The following is a 26,919-nucleotide window of genomic DNA, read 5'->3' as shown; positions in this document are numbered from 1 at the left end:
CTCCCAAATACAGCCAACACCCCATGTACCTCCAAATACAGCCAACACCCCATGTACCTCCCAAATACAGCCAGCACCCCATGTACCTCCAAATACAGCCAGCACCCCATGTACCTCCCATATACAGCCAGCACCCCATGTACCTCCCATATACAGCCAGCACCCCATGTACCTCCAAATACAGCCAGCACCCCATGTACCTCCAAATACAGCCAGCACCCCATGTACCTCCAAATACAGCCAGCACCCCATGTACCTCCCATATACAGCCAGCACCCCATGTACCTCCAAATACAGCCAGCACCCCATGTACCTCCCAAATACAGCCAGCACCCCGTGTACCTCCCAAATACAGCCAGCACCCCATGTACCTCCCATATACAGCCAGCGGAGCTCTGAGGAGGGGGCGTGGGCGGAGCGCTGAGGAGGGGCGTGGGCGGAGCTCTGAGGAGGGGCGTGGGCGGAGCTCTGAGGAGGGGGCGTGGGCTGAGCTCCGAGGAGGGGGCGTGGGCGGAGCTCTGAGGAGGGGGGGGGGCGTGGGCGGAGCTCTGAGGAGGGGGGCGTGGGCGGAGCTCTGAGGAGGGGGGGCGTGGGCGGAGCTCTGAGGAGGGGGGGCGTGGGCGGAGCTCTGAGGAGGGGGAGCGTGGGCGGAGCTCTGAGGAGGGGGGGCGTGGGCGGAGCTCTGAGGAGGGGGGGGCGTGGGCGGAGCTCTGAGGAGGGGGGGCGTGGGCGGAGCTCTGAGGAGGGGGGGCGTGGGCGGGGCTCTGAGGAGGGGCGTGGGCAGAGCTCTGAGGAGGGGCCCCACATGCTGAGGGCTCAGTGCTGGAGTCCCCGCCCTGTACACAGACAGCAGCCTCCGCTGTGACTCCATCCATCACCACTGGGGCTGACACCAGAGAGCAACACAGAGCTATACCGAGCGGGAGGAGCTGCGGTGACGTCATCACATCACATGGCCTTCACTTCTCTCCTGAGCTCCGCCCCCCGATCACATGGCGGTGACGTCACCACAGCTCCTTCACCCCCTCTCTCCTGAGCTCCGCCCCCTGATCACATGGCGGTGACGTCACCACAGCTCCTTCACCCCCTCTCTCCTGAGCTCCGCCCCCTGATCACACGGCGGTGACGTCACCACAGGTCCTCCCGCTCTCAGTGCAGCAGCTCCGTCCTGGCTGTGCGCAGCTCTTGCTCTCTGGTATCAGCCAGCAGCAGGTTTCCGCTTCCCGCCATTCCGGTGAGATTACAGGGAGGGTTTGTGGTGAATCTGTGAGAGGAGAGTGTGGGGTGAGATCAGAGCTGTTCCTGTGGAGGCTCCTGCTCCATGTGACTGCGGCTCCTCAGTGTTGTATGGGGGATGTGCAGCGGCTCCTCCTCACCTCACCGCCCCCGCTGGAGGTGGAGTTACCACGGTGACCGTCCCCCGCTGGAGGTGGAGTTACCACGGTGACCGTCCCCCGCTGGAGGTGGAGTTACCACGATGACCGTCCCCCGCTGGAGGTGGAGTTACCACGGTGACCGTCCCCCGCTGGAGGTGGAGTTACCACGGTGACCGTCCCCCGCTGGAGGTGGAGTTACCACGGTGACCGTCCCCCGCTGGAGGTGGAGTTACCACGGTGACCGTCCCCCGCTGGAGGTGGAGTTATCACGGTGACCGTCCCCCGCTGGAGGTGGAGTTACCACGGTGACCGTCCCCCGCTGGAGGTGGAGTTACCACGGTGACCGTCCCCCGCTGGAGGTGGAGTTACCACGGTGACCGTCCCCCGCTGGCGGTGTAGTTACCACGGTGACCTTCCCCCTGCTGGAGGTGTAGTTACCACGGTGACCGTCCTCTGCTGGCGGTGTAGTTACTACGGTGACCGTCCTCCGCTGAAGGTGTAGTTACCACGGTGACCTTCCCCCTGCTGGAGGTGTAGTTACCACGGTGACCGTCCCCCGCTGGAGGTGTAGTTACCACGGTGACCGTCCCCCGCTGGAGGTGTAGTTACCACGGTGACCGTCCGCTGGAGGTGTAGTTACCACAGTGACCGTCCCCCGCTGGAGGTGTAGTTACCACGGTGACTGAGCCCTGCTGGCGGTGTAGTTACCACGGTGACCGTCCTCCGCTGGAGGTGTAGTTGCCACGGTGACCTTCCCCCGCGGGCGGTGTAGTTACCACGGTGACCGCCCTCCGCTGGAGGGGGAGTTACCACGGTGACCGTCCCCCGCTGGAGGTGGAGTTACCACGGTGACCGTCCCCCGCTGGAGGTGGAGTTACCACAGTGACCGTCCCCCGCTGGAGGTGTAGTTACCACAGTGACCGTCCCCCGCTGGAGGTGGAGTTACCACGGTGACTGACCCCTGCTGGAGGTGTAGTTACCACGGTGACCATCCTCCACTGGCGGTGTAGTTACCACGGTGACCGTCCTCCGCTGGAGGTGTAGTTGCCACGGTGACCTTCCCCCGCGGGCGGTGTAGTTACCACGGTGACCGTCCCCCGCTGGAGGTGGAGTTACCACGGTGACCGTCCCCCGCTGGAGGTGGAGTTACCACGGTGACCGTCCCCCGCTGGAGGTGGAGTTACCACAGTGACCGTCCCCCGCTGGAGGTGTAGTTACCACGGTGACTGACCCCTGCTGGAGGTGTAGTTACCACGGTGACCGTCCTCCACTGGCGGTGTAGTTACCACGGTGACCGTCCTCCGCTGGAGGTGTAGTTGCCACGGTGACCTTCCCCCGCTGGCGGTGTAGTTACCACGGTGACCGTCCCCCGCTGGAGGTGTAGTTACCACGGTGACCGTCCCCCGCTGGAGGTGGAGTTACCACGGTGACCGTCCCCCGCTGGAGGTGGAGTTACCACGGTGACCGTCCCCCGCTGGAGGTGGAGTTACCACGGTGACCGTCCCCCGCTGGCAGTGTAGTTACCACGGTGACCGTCCCCCCGCTGGAGGTGTAGTTACCACGGTGACCGTCCCCCGCTGGAGGTGTAGTTACCACGGTGACCGTCCCCCGCTGGAGGTGTAGTTACCACGGTGACCGTCCCCCGCTGGAGGTGTAGTTACCACGGTGACCGTCCCCCGCTGGAGGTGTAGTTACCACGGTGACCGTCCGCTGGAGGTGTAGTTACCACTGTGACCGTCCCCTGTTGGCGGTGTAGTTACCATGGTGACAGTCCTCTGCTGGTGGTGTAGTTACCACGGTGACCGTCCGCTGGAGGTGGAGTTACCACGGTGACCGTCCTCCGCTGGAGGTGGAGTTACCACGGTGACCGTCCCCCGCTGGAGGTGGAGTTACCACGGTGACCGTCCCCCGCTGGAGGTGGAGTTACCACGGTGACCGTCCCCCGCTGGAGGTGGAGTTACCACGGTGACCGTCCCCCGCTGGAGGTGAAGTTACCACGGTGACCGTCCCCCGCTGGAGGTGGAGTTACCACGGTGACCGTCCCCCGCTGGAGGTGGAGTTACCACGGTGACCGACCCCCGCTGGAGGTGGAGTTACCACGGTGACCGACCCCCGCTGGAGGTGGAGTTACCACGGTGACCGCCCCCGCTGGAGGTGGAGTTACCACGGTGACCGTCCCCCGCTGGAGGTGGAGTTACCACGGTGACCGTCCCCCGCTGGAGGTGGAGTTACCACGGTGACCGTCCCCCGCTGGAGGTGGAGTTACCACGGTGCCCGTCCCCCGCTGGAGGTGGAGTTACCACGGTGACCGTCCTCCGCTGGAGGTGTAGTTACCACGGTAACCGTCCCCCGCTGGAGGTGTAGTTACCACGGTGACCGTCCCCCGCTGGAGGTGGAGTTACCACGGTGACCGTCCCCCGCTGGAGATGGAGTTACCACGGTGCCCGTCCCCCGCTGGAGGTGGAGTTACCACGGTGCCCGTCCCCCGCTGGAGGTGGAGTTACCACGGTGACCGTCCTCCGTTGGAGGTGGAGTTACCACGGTGACCGTCCCCCGCTGGAGGTGGAGTTACCACGGTGACCGTCCCCCGCTGGAGGTGGAGTTACCACGGTGACCGTCCCCCGCTGGAGGTGGAGTTACCACGGTGACCGTCCCCCGCTGGAGGTGGAGTTACCACGGTGACCGTCCCCCGCTGGAGGTGGAGTTACCACGGTGACCGTCCCCCGCTGGAGGTGGAGTTACCACGGTGACCGTCCCCCGCTGGAGGTGGAGTTACCACGGTGACCGTCCCCCGCTGGAGGTGGAGTTACCACGGTGACCGTCCCCCGCTGGAGGTGGAGTTACCACGGTGACCGTCCCCCGCTGGAGGTGGAGTTACCACGGTGACCGTCCCCCGCTGGAGGTGGAGTTACCACGGTGACCGTCCCCCGCTGGAGGTGGAGTTACCACGGTGACCGTCCCCCGCTGGAGGTGGAGTTACCACGGTGACCGTCCCCCGCTGGAGGTGGAGTTACCACGGTGACCGTCCCCCGCTGGAGGTGGAGTTACCACGGTGACCGTCCCCCGCTGGAGGTGGAGTTACCACGGTGACCGTCCCCCGCTGGAGGTGGAGTTACCACGGTGACCGTCCCCAGCTGGAGGTGGAGTTACCACGGTGACCGTCCCCCGCTGGAGGTGGAGTTACCACGGTGACCGTCCCCCGCTGGAGGTGGAGTTACCACGGTGACCGTCCCCCGCTGGAGGTGGGGTTACCACAGTGACCGTCCCCCGCTGGAGGTGTAGTTACCACGGTGACTGACCCCTGCTGGAGGTGTAGTTACCACGGTGACCGTCCTCCACTGGCGGTGTAGTTACCACGGTGACCGTCCTCCGCTGGAGGTGTAGTTGCCACGGTGACCTTCCCCCGCGGGCGGTGTAGTTACCACGGTGACCGTCCTCCGCTGGAGGTGGAGTTACCACGGTGACCATCCCCCGCTGGAGGTGGAGTTACCACGGTGACCGTCCCCCGCTGGAGGTGGAGTTACCACAGTGACCGTCCCCCGCTGGAGGTGTAGTTACCACGGTGACTGACCCCTGCTGGAGGTGTAGTTACCACGGTGACCGTCCTCCACTGGCGGTGTAGTTACCACGGTGACCGTCCTCCGCTGGAGGTGTAGTTGCCACGGTGACCTTCCCCCGCTGGCGGTGTAGTTACCACGGTGACCGTCCCCCGCTGGAGGTGTAGTTACCACGGTGACCGTCCCCCGCTGGAGGTGGAGTAACCACGGTGACCGCCCCCGTTGGAGGTGGAGTAACCACGGTGACCGTCCTCTGCTGGCAGTGTAGTTACCACGGTGACCGTCCCCCCGCTGGAGGTGTAGTTACCACGGTGACCGTCACCCGCTGGAGGTGTAGTTACCACGGTGACCGTCACCCGCTGGAGGTGTAGTTACCACGGTGACCGTCCCCCGCTGGAGGTGTAGTTACCACGGTGCCCGTCCCCCGCTGGAGGTGGAGTTACCACGGTGACCGTCCTCCGTTGGAGGTGGAGTTACCACGGTGACCGTCCCCCGCTGGAGGTGGAGTTACCACGGTGACCGTCCCCCGCTGGAGGTGGAGTTACCACGGTGACCGTCCCCCGCTGGAGGTGGAGTTACCACGGTGACCGTCCCCCGCTGGAGGTGGAGTTACCACGGTGACCGTCCCCCGCTGGAGGTGGAGTTACCACGGTGACCGTCCCCCGCTGGAGGTGGAGTTACCACGGTGACCGTCCCCCGCTGGAGGTGGAGTTACCACGGTGACCGTCCCCCGCTGGAGGTGGAGTTACCACGGTGACCGTCCCCCGCTGGAGGTGGAGTTACCACGGTGACCGTCCCCCGCTGGAGGTGGAGTTACCACGGTGACCGTCCCCCGCTGGAGGTGGAGTTACCACGGTGACCGTCCCCCGCTGGAGGTGGAGTTACCACGGTGACCGTCCCCCGCTGGAGGTGGAGTTACCACGGTGACCGTCCCCCGCTGGAGGTGGAGTTACCACGGTGACCGTCCCCCGCTGGAGGTGGAGTTACCACGGTGACCGTCCCCCGCTGGAGGTGGAGTTACCACGGTGACCGTCCCCCGCTGGAGGTGGAGTTACCACGGTGACCGTCCCCCGCTGGAGGTGGAGTTACCACGGTGACCGTCCCCCGCTGGAGGTGGGGTTACCACAGTGACCGTCCCCCGCTGGAGGTGTAGTTACCACGGTGACTGACCCCTGCTGGAGGTGTAGTTACCACGGTGACCGTCCTCCACTGGCGGTGTAGTTACCACGGTGACCGTCCTCCGCTGGAGGTGTAGTTGCCACGGTGACCTTCCCCCGCGGGCGGTGTAGTTACCACGGTGACCGTCCTCCGCTGGAGGTGGAGTTACCACGGTGACCATCCCCCGCTGGAGGTGGAGTTACCACGGTGACCGTCCCCCGCTGGAGGTGGAGTTACCACAGTGACCGTCCCCCGCTGGAGGTGTAGTTACCACGGTGACTGACCCCTGCTGGAGGTGTAGTTACCACGGTGACCGTCCTCCACTGGCGGTGTAGTTACCACGGTGACCGTCCTCCGCTGGAGGTGTAGTTGCCACGGTGACCTTCCCCCGCTGGCGGTGTAGTTACCACGGTGACCGTCCCCCGCTGGAGGTGTAGTTACCACGGTGACCGTCCCCCGCTGGAGGTGGAGTAACCACGGTGACCGCCCCCGTTGGAGGTGGAGTAACCACGGTGACCGTCCTCTGCTGGCAGTGTAGTTACCACGGTGACCGTCCCCCCGCTGGAGGTGTAGTTACCACGGTGACCGTCACCCGCTGGAGGTGTAGTTACCACGGTGACCGTCACCCGCTGGAGGTGTAGTTACCACGGTGACCGTCCCCCGCTGGAGGTGTAGTTACCACGGTGACCGTCCCCCGCTGGAGGTGTAGTTACCACGGTGACCGTCCCCCGCTGGAGGTGTAGTTACCACTGTGACCGTCCCCTGTTGGCGGTGTAGTTACCATGGTGACAGTCCTCTGCTGGTGGTGTAGTTACCACGGTGACCGTCCTCCGCTGGAGGTGGAGTTACCACGGTGACCGTCCCCCGCTGGAGGTGGAGTTACCACGGTGACCGTCCCCCGCTGGAGGTGGAGTTACCACGGTGACCGTCCCCCGCTGGAGGTGGAGTTACCACGGTGACCGTCCCCCGCTGGAGGTGGAGTTACCACGGTGACCGTCCCCCGCTGGAGGTGGAGTTACCACGGTGACCGTCCCCCGCTGGAGGTGGAGTTACCACAGTGACCGTCCCCCGCTGGAGGTGTAGTTACCACGGTGACTGACCCCTGCTGGAGGTGTAGTTACCACGGTGACCGTCCTCCACTGGCGGTGTAGTTGCCACGGTGACCGTCCTCCGCTGGAGGTGTAGTTGCCACGGTGACCTTCCCCCGCTGGCGGTGTAGTTACCACGGTGACCGCCCCCGCTGGAGGTGTAGTTACCACGGTGACCGTCCCCCGCTGGAGGTGGAGTTACCACGGTGACCGCCCCCGCTGGAGGTGGAGTAACCACAGTGACCGTCCTCTGCTGGCAGTGTAGTTACCACGGTGACCGTCCCCCGCTGGAGGTGTAGTTACCACGGTGACCGTCCCCCTCTGGAGGTGTAGTTACCACGGTGACCGTCTGCCGGAGCTGTAGTTACCACGGTGACCGTCCGCTGGAGGTGTAGTTACCACTGTGACCGTCCCCTGTTGGCGGTGTAGTTACCATGGTGACAGTCCTCTGCTGGTGGTGTAGTTTCCACGGTGACCGTCCTCTGCTGGAGGTTTAGTTACCACGGTGACCGTCCTCCCCTGGAGGTTTAGTTACCACGGTGACCGTCCTCCCCTGGAGGTTTAGTTACCACGATGGCCGTCCTCCCCTGGAGGTTTAGTTACCACGGTGACCGTCCTCCCCTGGAGGTTTATTTACCACGGTGACCGTCCCCCGCTGGAGGTGTAGTTACCACGGTGACCGTCCCCCGCTGGAGGTGGAGTAACCACGGTGACCGCCCCCGCTGGAGGTGGAGTAACCACGGTGACCGTCCTCTGCTGGCAGTGTAGTTACCACGGTGACCGTCCCCCCGCTGGAGGTGTAGTTACCACGGTGACCGTCACCCGCTGGAGGTGTAGTTACCACGGTGACCGTCCCCCGCTGGAGGTGTAGTTACCACGGTGACCGTCCCCCGCTGGAGGTGTAGTTACCACGGTGACCGTCCCCCGCTGGAGGTGTAGTTACCACTGTGACCGTCCCCTGTTGGCGGTGTAGTTACCATGGTGACAGTCCTCTGCTGGTGGTGTAGTTACCACGGTGACCGTCCTCTGGAGGTGGAGTTACCACGGTGACCGTCCTCCGCTGGAGGTGGAGTTACCACGGTGACCGTCCCCCGCTGGAGGTGGAGTTACCACGGTGACCGTCCCCCGCTGGAGGTGGAGTTACCACGGTGACCGTCCCCCGCTGGAGGTGGAGTTACCACGGTGACCGTCCCCCGCTGGAGGTGGAGTTACCACAGTGACCGTCCCCCGCTGGAGGTGGAGTTACCACGGTGACTGACCCCTGCTGGAGGTGTAGTTACCACGGTGACCGTCCTCCACTGGCGGTGTAGTTACCACGGTGACCGTCCTCCGCTGGAGGTGTAGTTGCCACGGTGACCTTCCCCCGCTGGCGGTGTAGTTACCACGGTGACCGCCCCCGCTGGAGGTGTAGTTACCACGGTGACCGTCCCCCGCTGGAGGTGGAGTTACCACGGTGACCGCCCCCGCTGGAGGTGGAGTAACCACAGTGACCGTCCTCTGCTGGCAGTGTAGTTACCACGGTGACCGTCCCCCCGCTGGAGGTGTAGTTACCACGGTGACCGTCCCCCGCTGGAGGTGTAGTTACCACGGTGACCGTCCCCCGCTGGAGGTGTAGTTACCACGGTGACCGTCCCCCTCTGGAGGTGTAGTTACCACGGTGACCGTCCGCCGGAGCTGTAGTTACCACGGTGACCGTCCGCTGGAGGTGTAGTTACCACTGTGACCGTCCCCTGTTGGCGGTGTAGTTACCATGGTGACAGTCCTCTGCTGGTGGTGTAGTTTCCACGGTGACCGTCCTCTGCTGGAGGTTTAGTTACCACGGTGACCGTCCTCCCCTGGAGGTTTAGTTACCACGGTGACCGTCCTCCCCTGGAGGTTTAGTTACCACGATGGCCGTCCTCCCCTGGAGGTTTAGTTACCACGGTGACCGTCCTCCCCTGGAGGTTTATTTACCACGGTGACCGTCCCCCGCTGGAGGTGTAGTTACCACGGTGACCATCCTCCGCTGGAGGTGTAGTTACTACGGTGACCGACCTCCTACGAGGCTGATAATGTGTGGTCAGATCAGTGGAGGAGGCCGCGGTGGAGTTTGTGACTTTTCCTCCAGATTCTTCCTGATAAATGTCGGATATTTGGGGCAGAATTCAGTGATTGTCTTTATATCGTCCCCTGTGATCTCCATCTTCTCCTTTATCATGAAGACGCCGGCAGGACGAGATCCCTCCAGCTGATCCAGTGCTCATCCCTCCTTCTCCTGAATGACCCCGAGGATGGACGAGGACGAGACCACCAGAAGATTATTACACTTCACCCTGGAGATCATCTCCCTGCTGAGCGGAGAGGTAACTCCTCTACATTTCTATCAGCTTTATTGTGTTATGTAACAAGTCCGACATCGGGAAGAGGAAATCCAGAAGAGGAAGAGAAGGATTCTTTACTGTAAGAGCAGTGATTGTGTGCAGCTCTCTGCCAGGAGGAGTTGTCATGGGGATTCCCTATAAGAGCTGTAGAGGGGCCTGGATGTCTGTCCTGAGTGTAATAATATTCCAGGTTATGGCCCCAGATTACTGGAGACGGTTATTGATCCCGGGATTTCTACGGATTGTCAGATCTGGAGTCGGGAAGGAATTCTTCTCCCTAAGTGTCTCTCTCCATACACAGGATTACACAATAGTGAGGAAGACACCGGGGGAGGGTGTGACTCCCATCATCCATCTCCAGGAGTCAGGAGGGCGGAGCCCGGACCACATCACAGAGCCTCCCCCGCACCCCCCGATACATGAGAGGAAGAAGAAGAAGAGGATCCTAGAGCTCAGCAACAAGATGATTGAGCTGCTGAGCGGAGAGGTGACTGCTGGGACATTATACAGGACAGCACTGGAGGATTCTGGGTGATGACCGGAGAGGTGACTGCTGGGACATTATACAGGACAGCACTGGAGGATTCTGGGTGATGACTGGAGAGGTGACTGCTGGGACATTATACAGGACAGCACTGGAGGATTCTGGGTGATGAGCAGAGAGGTGACTGCTGGGACATTATACAGGACAGCACTGGAGGATTCTGGGTGATGACTGGAGAGGTGACTGCTGGGACATTATACAGGACAGCACTGGAGGATTCTGGGTGATGAGCGGAGAGGTGACTGCTGGAACATTATACAGGACAGCACTGGAGGATTCTGGGTGATAACCGGAGAGGTGACTGCTGGGATATTATACAACACAGCACTGGAGGATTCTGGGTGATGACCGGAGAGGTGACTGCTGGAATATTATACAGGACAGCACTGGAGGATTCTGGGTGATGACCGGAGAGGTGACTGCTGGGATATTATACAGGACAGCACTGGAGGATTCTGGGTGATGACCGCAGAGGTGACTGCTGGGACATTATACATGACGGCACTGGAGGATTCTGGGTGATGACCGAAGAGGTGACTGCTAGGACATTATACAGAACGGCACTGGAGGATTCTGGGTGATGACCGAAGAGGTGACAGCTAGGACATTACACAGGACAGCACTGGAGGATTCTGGGTGATGACCGGAGAGGTGACTGCTGGGATATTATACAGGACAGCACTGGAGGATTCTGGGTGATGACCGGAGAGGTGACTACTGGGACATTATACAGGACAGCACTGGAGGATTCTGGGTGATGTCCGGAGAGGTGACTGCTGGGACATTATACAGGATAGCACTGGAGGATTCTGGGTGATGAGTGGAGAGGTGACTGCTGGGATATTATACAGGACAGCACTGGAGGATTCTGGGTGATGACTGATGGGACATTATACAGGACAGAACTGGAGGATTCTGGGTGATGACCAGAGAGGTGACTGCTGGGACATTATTCAGGACGGCACTGGAGGATTCTGGGTGATGACCGGAGAGGTGACTGCTGGGACATTATTCAGGACGGCACTGGAGGATTCTGGGTGATGACCGGAGAGGTGACTGCTGGGACATTATACAGGACGACACTGGAGGATTCTGGGTGATGACCGGAGAGGTGACTGCTGGGACATTATAATGGACAGCACTGAAGGATTCTTGGTGATGAGCGGAGAGTTGACTGCTGGGACATTATACAGGACGGCACTGGAGGATTCTAGTTGATGAGCGGAGAGTTGACTGCTGGGACATTATACAGGACAGCACTGGAGGATTCTAGTTGATGAGCGGAGAGGTGACTGCTGGGACATTATACAGGACAGCACTGGAGGATTCTAGTTGATGAGCAGAGAGGTGACTGCTGGGACATTATACAGGACAGCACTGGGGGATTCTTGGTGATGAGCGGAGAGGTGACTGCTGGGATATTATACAGGACAGCACTGGAGGATTCTGGGTGATGAGCGGAGAGATGACTGCTGGGACATTATACAGGACAGCACTGGAGGATTCTGGGTGATGACCGGAGAGGTGACTGCTGGGACATTATACAGGACAGCACTGGAGGATTCTAGTTGATGACTGGAGAGGTGACTGCTGGGACATTATACAGGACGGCACTGGAGGATTCTAGTTGATGAGCGGAGAGGTGACTGCTGGGACATTATACAGAACGGCACTGGAGGATTCTGGGTGATGACCGGAGAGGTGACTGCTGGGACATTATACAGGACAGCACTGGAGGATTCTGGGTGATGACTGGAGAGGTGACTCCTGGGACATTATACAGGACAGCACTGGAGGATTCTGGGTGATGACTGGAGAGGTGACTCCTGGGACATTATACAGGACAGCACTGGAGGATTCTGGGTGATGACCGGAGAGGTGACTGCTGGGACATTATACAGGACAGCACTGGAGGATTCTGGGTGATGAGCGGAGAGTTGACTGCTGGGACATTATACAGGACGGCACTGGAGGATTCTAGTTGATGAGCGGAGAGTTGACTGCTGGGACATTATACAGGACGGCACTGGAGGATTCTGGGTGATGAGCGGAGCGGTGACTGCTGGGACATTATACAGGACGGCACTGGAGGATTCTAGTTGATAAGCACAGGTGTGACTGCTGGGTCATTATACAGGACGGCACTGGAGGATTCTGGGTGATGACTGGAGAGGTGACTGCTGGGGCATTATACAGGACAGCACTGGAGGATTCTGGGTGATGAGCGGAGAGGTGACTGCTGGGACATTATACAGGACAGCACTGGAGGATTCTGGGTGATGACTGGAGAGGTGACTGCTGGGGCATTATACAGGACAGCACTGGAGGATTCTGGGTGATGAGCGGAGAGGTGACTGCTGGGACATTATACAGGACGGCACTGGAGGATTCTGGGTGATGAGCGGAGAGGTGACTGCTGGGACATTATACAGGACAGCACTGGAGGATTCTGGGTGATGACGGTGTCCATGTCAGGTTCCTATAAGGTGTCAGGACGTCGCTGTCTATCTCTCCATGGAGGAGTGGGAGTATCTAGAAGGACACCAGGATCGGTACCAGGAGGTGTTGATGGAGGAGCTCCGGCCTCTGACATCACCAGGTGAGAGGAGACTCTTGTTGGCTCCGGTGGATGTGATGACGTCTCTCGGCCTCGTCCTATAATAGATGAGTTTTCTCCAGACTTGCTCTGGTTTTCTCTACTTTTTCTCACAGCTTTCATTCCCTGATTATTCTCTTCTGATCTGTGAGTCGCGGTTTCTCCGCTGTCGTCTCCATCAGTCTTGAGTCTTCGTCCTCGGCGGCTTCTTTCAGAATCTTTCACCTTCCTTAGAGCATCGGTCACATTTTGTCTGCAGATGTCTCAGCGCTTCTGTCCTTTCTCTCCTGTGAGATCTTTCGGTACCTGAGTCTGTCGTGGATTGTTACTCAGCAGAGTCGGGGTTAATTTACTGGTGATTTTCCACCTAATCCGCTGTCGCTCGTCCGTCCCTCAGAATCGGTGCCGGCTCAATGTCGTCATCAGTCGTGGTCGGGCGTCCGGCTCCTCCCTCTTGGCTGACACTTGTGTGATCTTCCTTGGTCTCCTCCGTTCATTCTTCTTCTTTGTGACAAATCACTTTCTCTGTACTGAGCACAAAGTCCTGGATAAATATCGGCATCGGACCGTCCCTCAGACCCCGAAACACGAGTCCTGACATGAAGATGGAGCGTGGTGGAGCCGATCACCCCCCAGAGCCTGACATGGGGGCTCCAGCAGTTCTCGGCCCCCGCGTCTATTCACCACTCGCTCTGCCGGCGGAGAAGCACAGAACTTTCCGCACTGGAGGAGAAGGTCGGATCACCGCGCACTCCTCTCTATAGGGGGAATGTGTCTCCTGGAGGAGAGCGGAGATTCTGAGTACGGAGAGTTATAGGCCGTGCAATGCCCCATGGGAAATAAGAAATGCAGAGAACGGGGTCTCTAGCGCCACCTACAGGAGGCAGCAATCATAGGAGTCAATAGCAATGTTTCAACCCCATCCTGTTGGGGAAAATTTCCATTTTTTTCATTTTTTTTTCCTCTTCTTCCATAAGCCAGAACATTTCTATTTTCTATCCACAGATGTTTGAGGTTTTGTGTTTTTTTCGCAGGACACATTGTGCATTTTACCATATAATGTGCTGAAATCAGGAAAAAAAATCCAGCTGCGGTGAGACAGTTAGTGAAAAAACAAAACGCAATTCCACATTTATATTTTGTTTTTTGTTTCTCTGCATTTATTGGGTGGTAAGAACGACCTTGTGGCGATTTTCCAGGTCAGAACAGGTACAGCGATGCCAAACTTGTTTTTTTGTTTTTTGAATATATTTTTTGGGTTAAACAGATTCTGTGGCATCGGACCAGACAATCTCTCCTTGGCTCCCCGTGTGCATCAGTAAGCACCCATGACCCCGGTGCCTGCTCTCTAGTTTCCTTTCTACACATCGATAGGTACTAACCGCTGTGTACCGGGTGCTCCTCACAACACCGTCCTTCCAGGTTCTGTGACTTCATCCGTCAGCCGTACATGTGCCCTTTTTTCCTCCTTCAGAGACAAACGCAGAACTTTTCAGCACTTGCTGCCTATTTTAGTGTTTATATCGAGGCGGATGCGGAGATTTATGTCTATTTAAAAAGCAATAAAAACGCATTAACTCGTGTCTTTTTGGCTCTCAAAATACAATCACTGGTAAATGGTCACCGTCCTTCCCTCAATCTCTATACAGTAAATTAGGAGAGAAGAAACCGATGGATGGAAATGTGGAGCTTTCTCCAGCTCCTCTGTGGTTCCGTCCCTGGTGGAGACGAGACTTGGAGAAGTTGTGTTTCTTAGTACGGCTTCTCCATCTGACTGACGAGGGTCTTCTCTGTCCCTCTCCTCAGGGTCCTCATCCTCCAAGTGCAGAGCAGAGAGCATTAGGCTTTGGCCTCGCTGATTATCACTTCATAGTTGAGGCCACAATGTGCTGGGACCTCTGTACCGGGGGTGAGGACCACAACAATGTAATTTATTCCCTGATGCATAAACTTAGAATTACTGGTTCTGAGAGACGAGTCTCGTATATAGACAGATACACGGCAGGTCATGTATTCAGTCTCTGTGTCTCCACAGATGGATCCAGGAGGAGAAATCCACCAGAGAGATGTCCCCATCCTCTGTATCCCCAGGACTGTCCAGGGGAGAATCACAACATCCCGGAGGATCATCAGGTAGATGACACTGAAGTCCCCACAACATCTGACCATGAAGTGATGGGACCTGAGCCCATCTTACATTTTTATTTTTAGGGTGAAGATCTGATTGGTAATAAGATTGAGGTTATCGATGAAGAAGAAGAGATGATGGATTCATGGACCAATCAGCAGGGTGAGAAGGGGAGACTGTCATATCTGTTCTCTGGTCACCTACTACTACTCCCGTCATCTCATCACATGACACAATCTATTCCATCAGTGAATTCATCATCTTTCCGCCATCCCATTCACCCCCCCCCCCCCCAACTGACCTATCTGTCAATGGCTGTCCACTCTCCCCAGTCCCTCAAGCTCGCTGCCTTGGAGTAACCCTGGACTCTGATCTCTCCTTCAAACCACATATCCAAGCCCTTTCCACTTCCTGCCGACTCCAACTCAAGAATATCTCCTGGATCCGCACATTCCTCAACCATGAATCTGCAAAAACACTAGTGCACGCCCTCATCATCTCCCGCCTCGACTACTGCAACCTCTTGCTCTGTGGCCTTCCCTCTAACACTCTCGCACCCCTCCAATCTATCCTAAACTCTGCTGCCCGACTAATTCACCTGTCCTCCCGCTATTCCCCGGCCTCTCCTCTCTGTCAATCTCTTCACTGGCTCCCCATTGCTCAGAGACTCCAGTTCAAAACCCTAACCATGACATACAAAGCCATCCACAACCTGTCTCCTCCATATATCTCTGACCTAGTCTCCCGTTACATACCCGCACGCAACCTCCGATCCTCACAAGATCTCCTTCTCTACTCCCCTCTTATCTCCTCCTCCCACAATCGCATACAAGATTTCTCCCGTGCATCCCCCCCTACTCTGGAACTCTCTACCCCAACACATCAGACTCTCTTCGACCATGGAAACCTTCAAAAGGAGCCTGAAGACCCACCTCTTCCAACAAGCCTACAACCTGCAGTAACCACCACTCCACAAATAGCGCTGCATGACCAGCTCTACCCTCACCTACTGTATCCTCACCCATCCCTTGTAGATTGTGAGCCCTCGCGGGCAGGGTCCTCGCTCCTCCTGTACCAGTCGCTGTCACATTGTGTTCAAGATTATTGTACTTGTTTTTGCTATGTATACCCCATTTCACATGTAAAGCGCCATGGAATAAATGGCGCTATAATAATAATAATAATCACTGTGTGTTTCCTACAGATGGACTCATGAAAAGAAATCCACCAGAGAGATGTCCCCGTCCTCTGTATTCCCAGGACTGTCCAGAGGAGAATCACAACATCCCGGAGAGTCATCAGGTAGACGGTGCTGAGCCCTGTACCGGATCTGTATATGGGGGGACATTTCTGATCGAGGTCATAGATGTCACAGATTTTGATGGTTTCTTGTATTGTGCTGATTGTTACATCTGATATATCAGGAGGAAGATCCGACTAAGAATAAAGTGAAGGACGAGACAGAAGAAGAAGCGATGACGAGGAGGGATCAGCCGTGTGTGAGTGACGGGAAGGAGGAGATTCCGGTAGATGTTTCCACAGGTATGTAATAATGACCGGCGTGTGATGATGATGACTGGCGTATGACGATGATGATTGGCATGTGACTATGATTAGCGGCGTGTGATGATGATGACCGGCGTATGACGATGATGATTGGCATGTGACTATGATTAGCGGTGTGTGATGATGATGACCGGCGTATGACGATGATGATTGGCATGTGACTATGATTAGCGGCGTGTGATGATGATGATGACCGGCGTGTGATGATGATGATGATGATGACCGGTGTGTGATGATGATGATGACTGGCGTGTGGTGATGATGATGACCGGTGTGTGATATTGTGTGGAGTCTCCGGTGCAGTGAAGCTTTATCCGTTGTCCACATCACAGCAGAAGAGTCCGGTGATGACGCGGCTGCTCCTGTAGGGTCCGGATGCGCACAGATGACTAACGGGGCCGCCTCCACACCTGTTTTTGATGATTTAGGAATCAAATTCTTAATTTTCCTAATTATATGACTTCTAATATTACTTCCATATTTTTATTACACAAGTTCCGTGCTGCCATATAAATGACTGAGCTTGTGATCCAGACAGAACCTTTGGCAGAAGATTCCCTGTAATGAGGCAGATGGAGGCATTGTGGACCCCGTCTGACCTGGATTTGGCATTCTCCGTCTTTTTCAGCGTGCGTAAAAGAGCCGTTAGCACAGTTTTGTGCATCTCTGACAAGATGGACACAGCTGAACAGAGGCCTGACGGTGTCCAGAGTAACTCTGCTGCCACATTATAGTGAATGGATCCCTTGGGGGTGTCATCTGAATCACGTATTTTGTAGATTTAGATGGAAACCCTGATGTAAGTGCTCAGCGTAGAGCGCAGGATAAATGTGATCTAAAATGTTTTGTTCCCCAGATTGCCACCAATAAAAGCTTCTACTCAACCCACAAAAAACAAGTCCCCACTCTGGTTCATCATATTAACAAAAACATAGGGTGTCCACATTATGTGACGTGGCTCCCACCTAATGAAATCCAGCAAAATCTGCTCATCTAAATATCCTCTCCTCCTGTTCCCCACAGTACGCTTAAACCACAAGTTAGCGTCCACATGTTTTGCATTATTGTAGCAAGGAGAGCCCACTTAATTTACAGGGTGCGTGTCTCCAGAAGCTCGAGCTGAGCATAATGTACTAGGCACTGCAGTATACCGGGCACTACTGTGTACTGGGCACTACATCGTATGGGCGCTGTGACGATACATCTTAAAATTTTAATTAGCCAGATGATTAGATTTGTTAAGTCACAGTGGCTCAGTGGTTAGCACTGTAGCCTTGCAGCGCTGGGGCCCTGGGGTCAAATCCCACCAAGGACAACATCTGCAAATAGTTTGTATGTTCTCCCCGTGTTTGCTTGGGTTTCCTATAGGTTCTCCGGTTTCCTCCCACATTCCAAAGACATCCTGATAGGGAATTTATATTATGAGCCCCAATGGGGACAGTGCCCATAATGTCTGTAAAGCGCTGTGGAATCAATGGCGCGATATAAGTGAGTAAAATATATAAATGAATACACTATTATCTTGGTGTTGACTTGTAAATGTTTGTGTATTTTTGTGCCTGGTCAATAAGAACAGACCAGTATTTGTATAACCCTGAATATTAACTTCTATTTGTTTGGAAACAAGGATGTTTACTATGCTAAAGACATGTTGCACTAAAAGGCAACTAGATGTTTATTTACAAGACCCCCCTGTGATACCAACTATGTAAATTGATTAGCTCAAACAATGCCCTCCCTAACACCTTACCTGTGAATGTGTACTTGCACAGACAACTGTAGCTATTTTTAAGGGACATGTGCTTCTGTAGTAGTTAGTCTTGAAGCAGAGAATCAGAAAGGAGAATGAGAGACATCCTTCAGGACAGTAGATGGGTAGCATGTCAATTCCATTCAAAGAGACACAGATTTGGATTCTACATGACTCCGGCATAAGGGTATCATCCCTAAATGGAAAGATACGGATCTCTGCTCCATTGACAATCAGAGAACAAGGATACATTTGGGGAGACCAGGTTGGGATGATGAAGTCACTTGGCCCCATGGATATGTTGTTTGGAGTTGCCGGGAGGGACCCACTGGTCGCCTGGAACCCATGGAGACATTCAAAGAAGCCAGATTGGGACCCACTGGTCACCTGGCCCCATAGAAACTCTTGGAAAAGCCAGGGTGGGACCCTCAGGTCAACTGGCCTTGTACCTTGATGGACTACTAGCTTCCTAAGCTTACCGCTACCTTCTCTCTGTGGGGACCCGCCATAAGCGAGAAGCCACTGGTTGAGGTAGTTGGCCCTGGAAGTTTCCAAAGTCGCAGCTGTTCTATCCCAGGCGGGCGTAGTGGAATGGTGAGACTGTGTAATGTTGTACCATCTTGGGTATTTGCTGGGACTGTTCTGTGTGTTTATTGTCCTCTTTGTGGGTCAGTAAAGTATTGCCACGCTGTTTTACCCTCACCCTGAGTTGTCTGAGTAGCATATCGCCCATGGAAGACCCCGGGTCTTCACAGGCACTATAATGGAATATTTGCATTTTCACTTTGCAACATCCACTGCTGCTCGTTTCTGAAAATCATTGATGGAGTCAAATCAATCACTATACCTGTAGATAAATTCCCAGATAGGTGTAATTTCCAAAACGGGATCACTTGAGGGGGGATTCTGCTCTTCTGCACTTAGGGGCTCCTTATATGGAGTCCGCAAACTATTCTAAAAAAATTTGTTCTCCAAGAGTCAAGTAGCGCTCGCTGTATGCTGCCCCACGCTGCATATCTGACCGTCTTTTCCAAACTGTATGTATCTGTCTCCCGGTATGTTCCCTGCATCCAATATCTGCTGTGTATCCACTGATCCCTGCTAATTTCATTCTATCTGTCCTTGGTATGTTTGATCCCATCTGCACGTTCATCACCTCAATCCTTTGATCCCAAAACACACTGGTCCTTGACTGTCTGTTTCCTGAATACATTTAGCCTCTGTGTCCTAATTACTCCCCCCTCCACCCATGCTTTTGTGAGCAGTCTTCCTGCGGCTCCTGCACACCTGAGCCATCTCATGTGCTGTTCAGAGCTCCATAAATCAAGTGAGCCAAGTCTGGCACAGACGGGTCTAGTTTCTAAAGGGTCGCTTTTTAAGGGTCTAAAAATGAAATATGCCAGAAATGGGCCAGAAGTGACCAGAATGTACGAATAACTATTTACTAATTGTACTTAGATTCTCTTTCTCATTCACAGTTAACATTCATTATACTAACATACACCCTTACTGTTTTTGCCCCACTAATCCTAACTGTGCTTCGCTATCCCCAAACCCCAGCACCCTCTAACCAAATCATCATCTCTCCTTCCCTCTTACCTCCCCACCTGACCTCATCTACAGACCTGCTCCTCAACCTCAGGTCTATCCTACCAAAACATAACACAAGCCGGACACTCTCCTTCTCCCACCTGCTCTCCCTCTCTCTACTTCTCCTCACTGCTGGCGACATATCTCCCAATCCTGGACCCCCACAGCTTGTACCTTCGACCAATTCCCCCACCTATCGCTTCAAACCAACTGCAAACTACCACAACCTCTCTTATGTAAAACCCGTGCCCATGATGCCCACCCCCCTGCTCCCTCTCTCTGGAGCACCCTGGAATGCCCGCTCTGTCTGCAACAAGCTCCATTTTGTCCACGACCTCTTTACCTTTCGCAGTCTCCTTCCTGGGCATCACAGAGACATGGCTGACACCTTCTGACACTGCCTCCTCTGCTGCGCTGTGTTACGGTGGCTTGCACTTCACCCGCACTCCTCTCCCTGGTGACAGACATGGTGGAGGAGTGGGTCTTCTCCTTTCTAACAACTGCACCTTTGGCCCTATTCCCACTCTACCCGACACCTTCCGACACTGCTTCCCCTGCTGCGCTGTGTTACGATGGCTTGCACTTCACCCGCACTCCTCGCCCTGTTGACAGACATGGTGGAGGAGTGGGTCTTCTCCTTTCTAACATCTGCACCTTTGGCCCTACTCCCCCTCTGCCCTCCCTTATTCTCCCTTCTTTTGAAATCCACTCTGTCCTCATCTACTCTCCCTCCAACCTCCAAGTGGCTGTCATATACCGACCGCTAGGCTTGGTCACTGCCTTTTTTGACCAATTCGCCACCTGTCTTCTTTACTTTCTCTCTGCTGACATTCACACAGTCATCATGGGCGATTTCAACATCCCCACTGACACATGCCAGTCAACAGCACCCAAACTCCTGTCACTTACTTCATCCTTTGGACTTACTCAGTGGTCCTCCTCAGCCACCCACACAGACGGACACACACTAGACCTCATCTTCATCCGACTCTGCTCCCTATCTAACCTCACAATCTCCCCCCTTCCCCTATCTGACCATCATCTACTCACTTTCTCATCCCTGTCCTCGTCACCTGTCACCCATGTCCAGCAACTAGCACACCCCCTCAGAAACCTTGTATATCTAGACACTCACAAACTCTCTGACTCTATTCTACCACTGACATCCATATCTTCACTCCACAACACAAACTGCGCCACTGCTTTCTACAATGCCACTCTCGCATCAGCTATTGACTCGGTTGCCTCTTATGCATGGCAAAGCACCACGAGTCAATAGGCAAACCTGGCATAAAAACCTCACTAAACAGCGTAGCAACACTCGCATTCAAATCAGCACTCACCTCTTCTAAACAGGCCTACTTCACAACCCTCATATTTTCCCTGTCCTACAACCCCAAATAGTTATTCAACACTTTTAACTCTCTCCTCTGCCCTCCACTTCCCCCTCCGACCTCTGTCATCTCTGCTGAGGAGTTTGCCACACACTTCAAAAACAAGATTGACCAAACAGGGCAAGTCTTTACTGCCCAACCACCACAATCCCTTTGTTTTCCACACCATTGCTCTTCCCCCATAACCTCCCTTCCCAATATCACGGAAAGAGACCTTACTTGTCTCCTCTCCAAATCACACCTCACCACTTGTGCACTCGACCCCATCCCTAACCCATCTCTTCAACCTATCACTAACTTCAATTACCTTCCCCGCTGCCTTCAAACATGCCACAATCACACCCATCCTCAAAAAGCCATCCCTCGACCCAACTGCCTTGTCCAGCTATAGCCCCATTTCGCTCCTCCCATTTGCCTCCAAACTTCTTGAGCAACATGTTCACGCTAAACTTTGCTCCCACTTCTCATCTAATTCTCTCTTCGACAACCGACAATCCTGCTTCCGCCCCCACCATTCCACCGAAACTGCTTTTACCAAAATCACCAATGACTTACAGCCAAAGCTAACAGACAATTCTCTGTACTCCTTCTTCTTAACCTGTCCTCTGCTTTCGATACAGTTGACCACTGCCTCCTACTGCAGATCCTCTCTTCCTTTGGCGTCAAAGACCTTGCTCTGTCTTGGATCTCCTCATACCTTTCTAACAGCACATTTAGCGTCTCCCACTCACAAACTACATCCTCACCCCTCCCCCTCTTTTCTCAATCTATACCCTTGGCCTGGGACAGCTCATAAAATCCCATGGCTTCCAGTACCATCTGTACGCTGATGACACCCAGATCTACCTCTCTGCTGTCCAGAATCCCAGCGTGTCTATCAGCCATATCCTCCTTCTTCTCCTCTCGCTTCCTCAAGCTCAATGTGGACAAAACTGAACTCATCATCTTTCCCCCAACTCGCATATCTTTCCCACTTGATCTTTCTATCACAATAAAGTACATCACGCATCCCCTGTACCAACAATCCGCTGCCTCGGAGTAACCCTGTCCTTCAAACCTCACATCCAAGCTCTCGCCACCTCCTGTCGCCTCCAGCTCAAAAATATTTCCAGAATTCGTCCTTTCCTCAACCCTCAATCTACTAAACTGCTTGTGCATTCCCTCATCATCTCCCGCCTCGACTACTGTAACATCCTCCTCTGTGGCCTACCTGCTAACACTCTCACACCCCTCTGGTCCATCCTTAACTCTGCTGCGCGACTGGTCCATCTCTCGCATCGCTACTCCTCTGCTACCCCCTTTGCAAATCCCTTCACTGGCTCCCAATTGCCCAACGTATCCAGTTCAAGCTACTAACACTGACCTACAAAGCCATCCATAACCTCTCTCCTCCGTACATCTCTGAACTAATCTCCCGATACATTCACTTACGTAATCTCCGGTCCTTTCAACGCCTCCTTCTCTTCTCCACACTTATTCGTTCCTCGCTAAATCGCCTCCAAGATTTCTCCTGAATATCCCCCATCCTATGGAATTCTGTGCCTCAACACGTCTTATTATCCGCCATATTTGGATCCTTCAGACGGAACCTGAAAACCCATCTCTTCAAACAAGCTTACAGCCTGCCATGACCTTGCTTGCTGCCACCTCAACAACACCGGAGCTATTGCAACCCCCCCAACCTACTGTCTCCTTCCCCGCTCCTGTAGAATGTAAGCCCACAAGGGCAGGGTCCTCTTCCCTCTGTACCCGTCTATCATTGTTAGTTTGTTTACTGTAAGTGATATCTGTATTTGGTATGTAACCCCTTCTTATGTACAGCACCATGGAATCAATGGCGCTATATAAATAAATAATAATAACGCTCCTTCCCTCCCGAGTCTCGCCATGTGGCTAAGCAGTACTGTACAGCCACATATAGTTCAGCAGAAATTGTGTAACAAATTATGTGGTCATTTTTACCCATTTACCTTTGTGAATATTTAAAATCTGGGCCTAAAACAACATTATAGTGGTAAAAATTAATTTTTTGTGTCTTCTCCGTTCAATGGTATAACATTTTGTGCAACACATATGGTGTCAAAACGCTCACTACACCCCTAGATAATGTATTTGTGAAAATGATTAATTTGTGGCCAAAATAACGTTTTTTGGGGAAATTTTTTTCCCTTCCACATTGCTTTAATTCCTGTGAAGCCCCTAAAGGGTTAATAAACTTCTTGAATGTGGTTTTGAGGACTGTGAGGGGTGCAGTTTTTAAAATAGTGTCACTTTTGGGTATTTTCTATCACAGGACCCTCAGTCACTTTAAATGTGATGTTTTCCCTAAAAAAATATGGTTTTGTAAATTTTGTTGGAAAAAATGAGAAATTTCTGATAAACTTTTAACCCTTCTAATTTCCTAACAAGTTTCATCAATGATGCTGATGTAAAGTAGACATGTGGAAAATGTGATTTATTAACTATTTTGTGTGATATAACTCTCTGGTTTAAGGGCATAAAAATTCACAGGTTGAAAATTACAAAATACTCAATTTTTTTTTGCCAATTTATTTTTATATTTTCATAATTAAAGGCAAATAATAACGACCAAAATTTACCACTAACATAAAGTGCAATCTGTCACGAAAAAAACAGTCTCAGAATCAGTGGGATACGTTGAATTACTACATAAAGTGATGCTGGTCAGAATTGTAAAATGAGGCCGTGTCATTAACCCACATAACGAGCAAAGTATCTTGGTCCTTTAGGGGTTAATGTACCTTCAGCACTATTTCAGTCTTCTGAGGTTTCCTATTATGCTCTTATGCATGCTGTGGACATGATTACGGTGGCCGGAGCTCGACTGCTCCTGGATGTAGGGCCGCCTTTGTGACTAGTCAATCTCATTTTTATTTGGTACTGAAATATTAAAACTCCATTGAGTGGACACTTTTCTACTTTAAGGGCATGATAGGAAGCTTGCTACGAGAGTTAAATGCCACTGGTGCTACATTAAGGGGTTAATTCCTGATGACAGGTTCCCTTTAAGAACTGTCTATTTGCTGTCTAGTCTCTGCCACCCCTGACTTCTGCCAATGTCACCAGTTTATAAGTGTTATTCACTTTACCCGTCATTGTGTTAATGTGATGGCATGTAGTTGTCCCCCTTATTACCGGTACTTTCACTGACGAGGGTCTTCATTGTGAGATCCAGAAAATACATTCAGAAATCTCTTTGGATATGATTTTTTTCTTTAACACAAATCTATGTTTCATCCTTATAGGAAATCTTTGTGAGAATAACGGTTTATCACTAAATTGTAAAAAAGAAGATATCATGAAGCACTCTAATGGAGGAAATCTCATCACCCTTCCTGCACCTCCTGGACTTCACAGCACTTCACTTTCTTATAATCCTCCTAATCATGAGGAATCATCTCCTGAGCAATGTCACATTGTTACCAAAAGTCCAGGGGGCAAAGTGGATACAAGACTTCAGTGTGACAAGAAATTTACTAAAAGCTCAGCTCAGACACAAAGAAAACATAAAGGAGAAAAGCCATACTCCTGTTCAGAATGTGGGAAATGCTTTACAAGTAAATCAAAATATGTTATACATGAGAGAATTCACACAGGAGAAAAGCCGTTTTCATGTTCAGAATGTGGGAAGTCCTTCACAGATAAAGGGAGTCTTATAAAACATCAGAGAATTCACACAGGTGAGAAGCCATATTCATGTTCAGAATGTGGGAAGTCCTTCACAGATAAAGGGAGTCTTATAAAACATCGGAGAATTCACACAGGAGAGAAGCCGTATTCATGTTCAGAATGTGGGAAATGCTTTACAGATAAAAGGAATCTTATTGCACATCAGAGAATTCACACAGGAGAGAAGACATTCATGTTCAGAATGTGGAAAATGCTTTAAAGATGAAGCGAATCTTATTAGACATCAGAGAATTCACACAGGAGAGAAGCCGTATTCATGTTCAGAATGTGGGAGATGTTTTATAGATAATTCAGTGCTGGTTAAACATCAAAGAAGTCACACAGGAGAAAAGCCTTTTTCATGTTTACAATGTGGAAAGTTCTTTACAGATAAATCAGATCTTGTTAAACATCAGAGAATTCACACAGGAGAGAAGCCATATTCATGTTCGGAATGTGAGAAGTCCTACAGAGATAAAGCGAGTCTTATTATACATCAGAGAATTCACACAGGAGAGAAGCCATATTCATGTTCAGAATGTGAGAAATGTTTTATAGATATTTCAGTGCTTGTTAAACATCAAAGAATTCACACAGGAGAAAAGCCGTATTCATGTTCAGAATGTGGGAAATGCTTTACAGTCAAATGGAATCTTATTATACACCAGAGAATTCACACAGGAGAGAAGCCATATTTGTGTTCAGAATGTGGGAAATGTTCTAGAAGTAAATCAGATCTTGTTAGACATCAAAAAATTCACACCAGGGAGAAACCGTTTTCTTGTTTACGATGTGGAAAAAGCTTTAGAGATGAATCAAAACTTCTTGTACATCAGAGAATTCACACAGGAGAGAAGCCGTATTCATGTTGACTTTGAGAAATGCTTTACAAAAAAAATCAAGTCTTTTGAGCCACGAGAGAAGTCACACAGGAGAGAAGCCGTATTCATGCTCAGAATATGGGAAATCTTTTGCACATAAATCATATCTTGTAAAACATGAGTAGTCAAACAGGAAAGAAACTGTAATTATGTTCTCTGTGTTTCATCAATTTTAATAAACATTGCTCAGCATAAATGAGTACACCCCTTTTGATAAATTTTATTTAATATCTCACTGAACACAAGAACAATTTCTAAAATTTTGCCAACACTGAATTCCATAGAAATTATTTTAGAATCAAAACATGAAAGTAAGGTTGATTAGTGATTTGGTACTCGCCCGAGCATCTCAGTGCACGAGATGCTTGGTACTCGGTGAGCAAATTTGGAATGCTCGGGCGGGAGCCTGAGTCCTCGCCCTGCATGTTTGGTGCTGTTCAGACATTTAGACAGCCAATTAACATGCAGAGATTGCCTGCCAGTCACGGTAATGCCTCAGCCATGTTGGTTGTGGCATTACAGTGATTGGCTGGCCGCATTGCGTCATTGGGTCTATATAAGATCTGGCGCCGCCATGCTCGACACAGTCACTCCGGAATCAGACAGTGTAGGGAGAGGTGCTGCTGAGCTAGGGAGCGAATTGGCGGTTGTTTTAGTGAGGTATTCCACAGCATTACAAATCTACACTAACAGTCCTTCTAAGGACTAATGCTACTGAATATTAATCCTGGTGATAGCAGGAGTTAGGCAGGCAGAGTTTGTGGAGAGCGTATACAACACAATAGGATTCTTTGCATGTTCTTTCTGCTGCTGTTACTCATATCCATAGTTCTACATATCAGGGCTAATATTCTTATTGCTCTTAATCCTGATAATTTTGGTGAAAGCAATATAATACACCATTTTTACTGCTCCATTTGCTTGTTAGCAGCATACAGTCAGATTTGGTTGATTTTAACCCCTTCGCAACCCTGGGATTTTCCGTTTTTGCATTTTCGTTGTTTGCTCCCTTTGTTCCCAGAGCCATAGCGTTTTTATTTTTTGGTCAATATGTCCTTGTGAGGGCGTATTTTTTTGCGGGACGAGTTGTACTTTTGAACGACATTACTGGTTTTACCATATCGTGTCCGGGAAAACGGGAAAAAAATTCCAAGTGCGGTCAAATTGCATAAAAAGTGCAATACCACAGATTGTTTTAAAAAAAATTTTTACCACGTTCACTGAATCCTAAAACTGACCCA

At 52.6% G+C, this 26,919-nt stretch overlaps 1 pseudogene; it reads left to right on the top strand.

Moving 5' to 3' along the window:
* The first annotated feature begins 9,837 nt into the window (after positions 1-9,837).
* Positions 9,838-25,841, top strand: LOC141201508 (uncharacterized; annotated as a pseudogene).
* Positions 25,842-26,919: the final 1,078 nt, after the last annotated feature.

Source organism: Phyllobates terribilis, unplaced genomic scaffold (assembly GCF_046119375.1).
Source record: "Phyllobates terribilis strain yellow unplaced genomic scaffold, ASM4611937v1 Scaffold_117__1_contigs__length_5270597, whole genome shotgun sequence".
Taxonomy (NCBI): domain Eukaryota; kingdom Metazoa; phylum Chordata; class Amphibia; order Anura; family Dendrobatidae; genus Phyllobates; species Phyllobates terribilis.
Note: the sequence above shows the minus strand (reverse complement) of the source record. Positions and strands in the feature narration are given on the sequence as shown.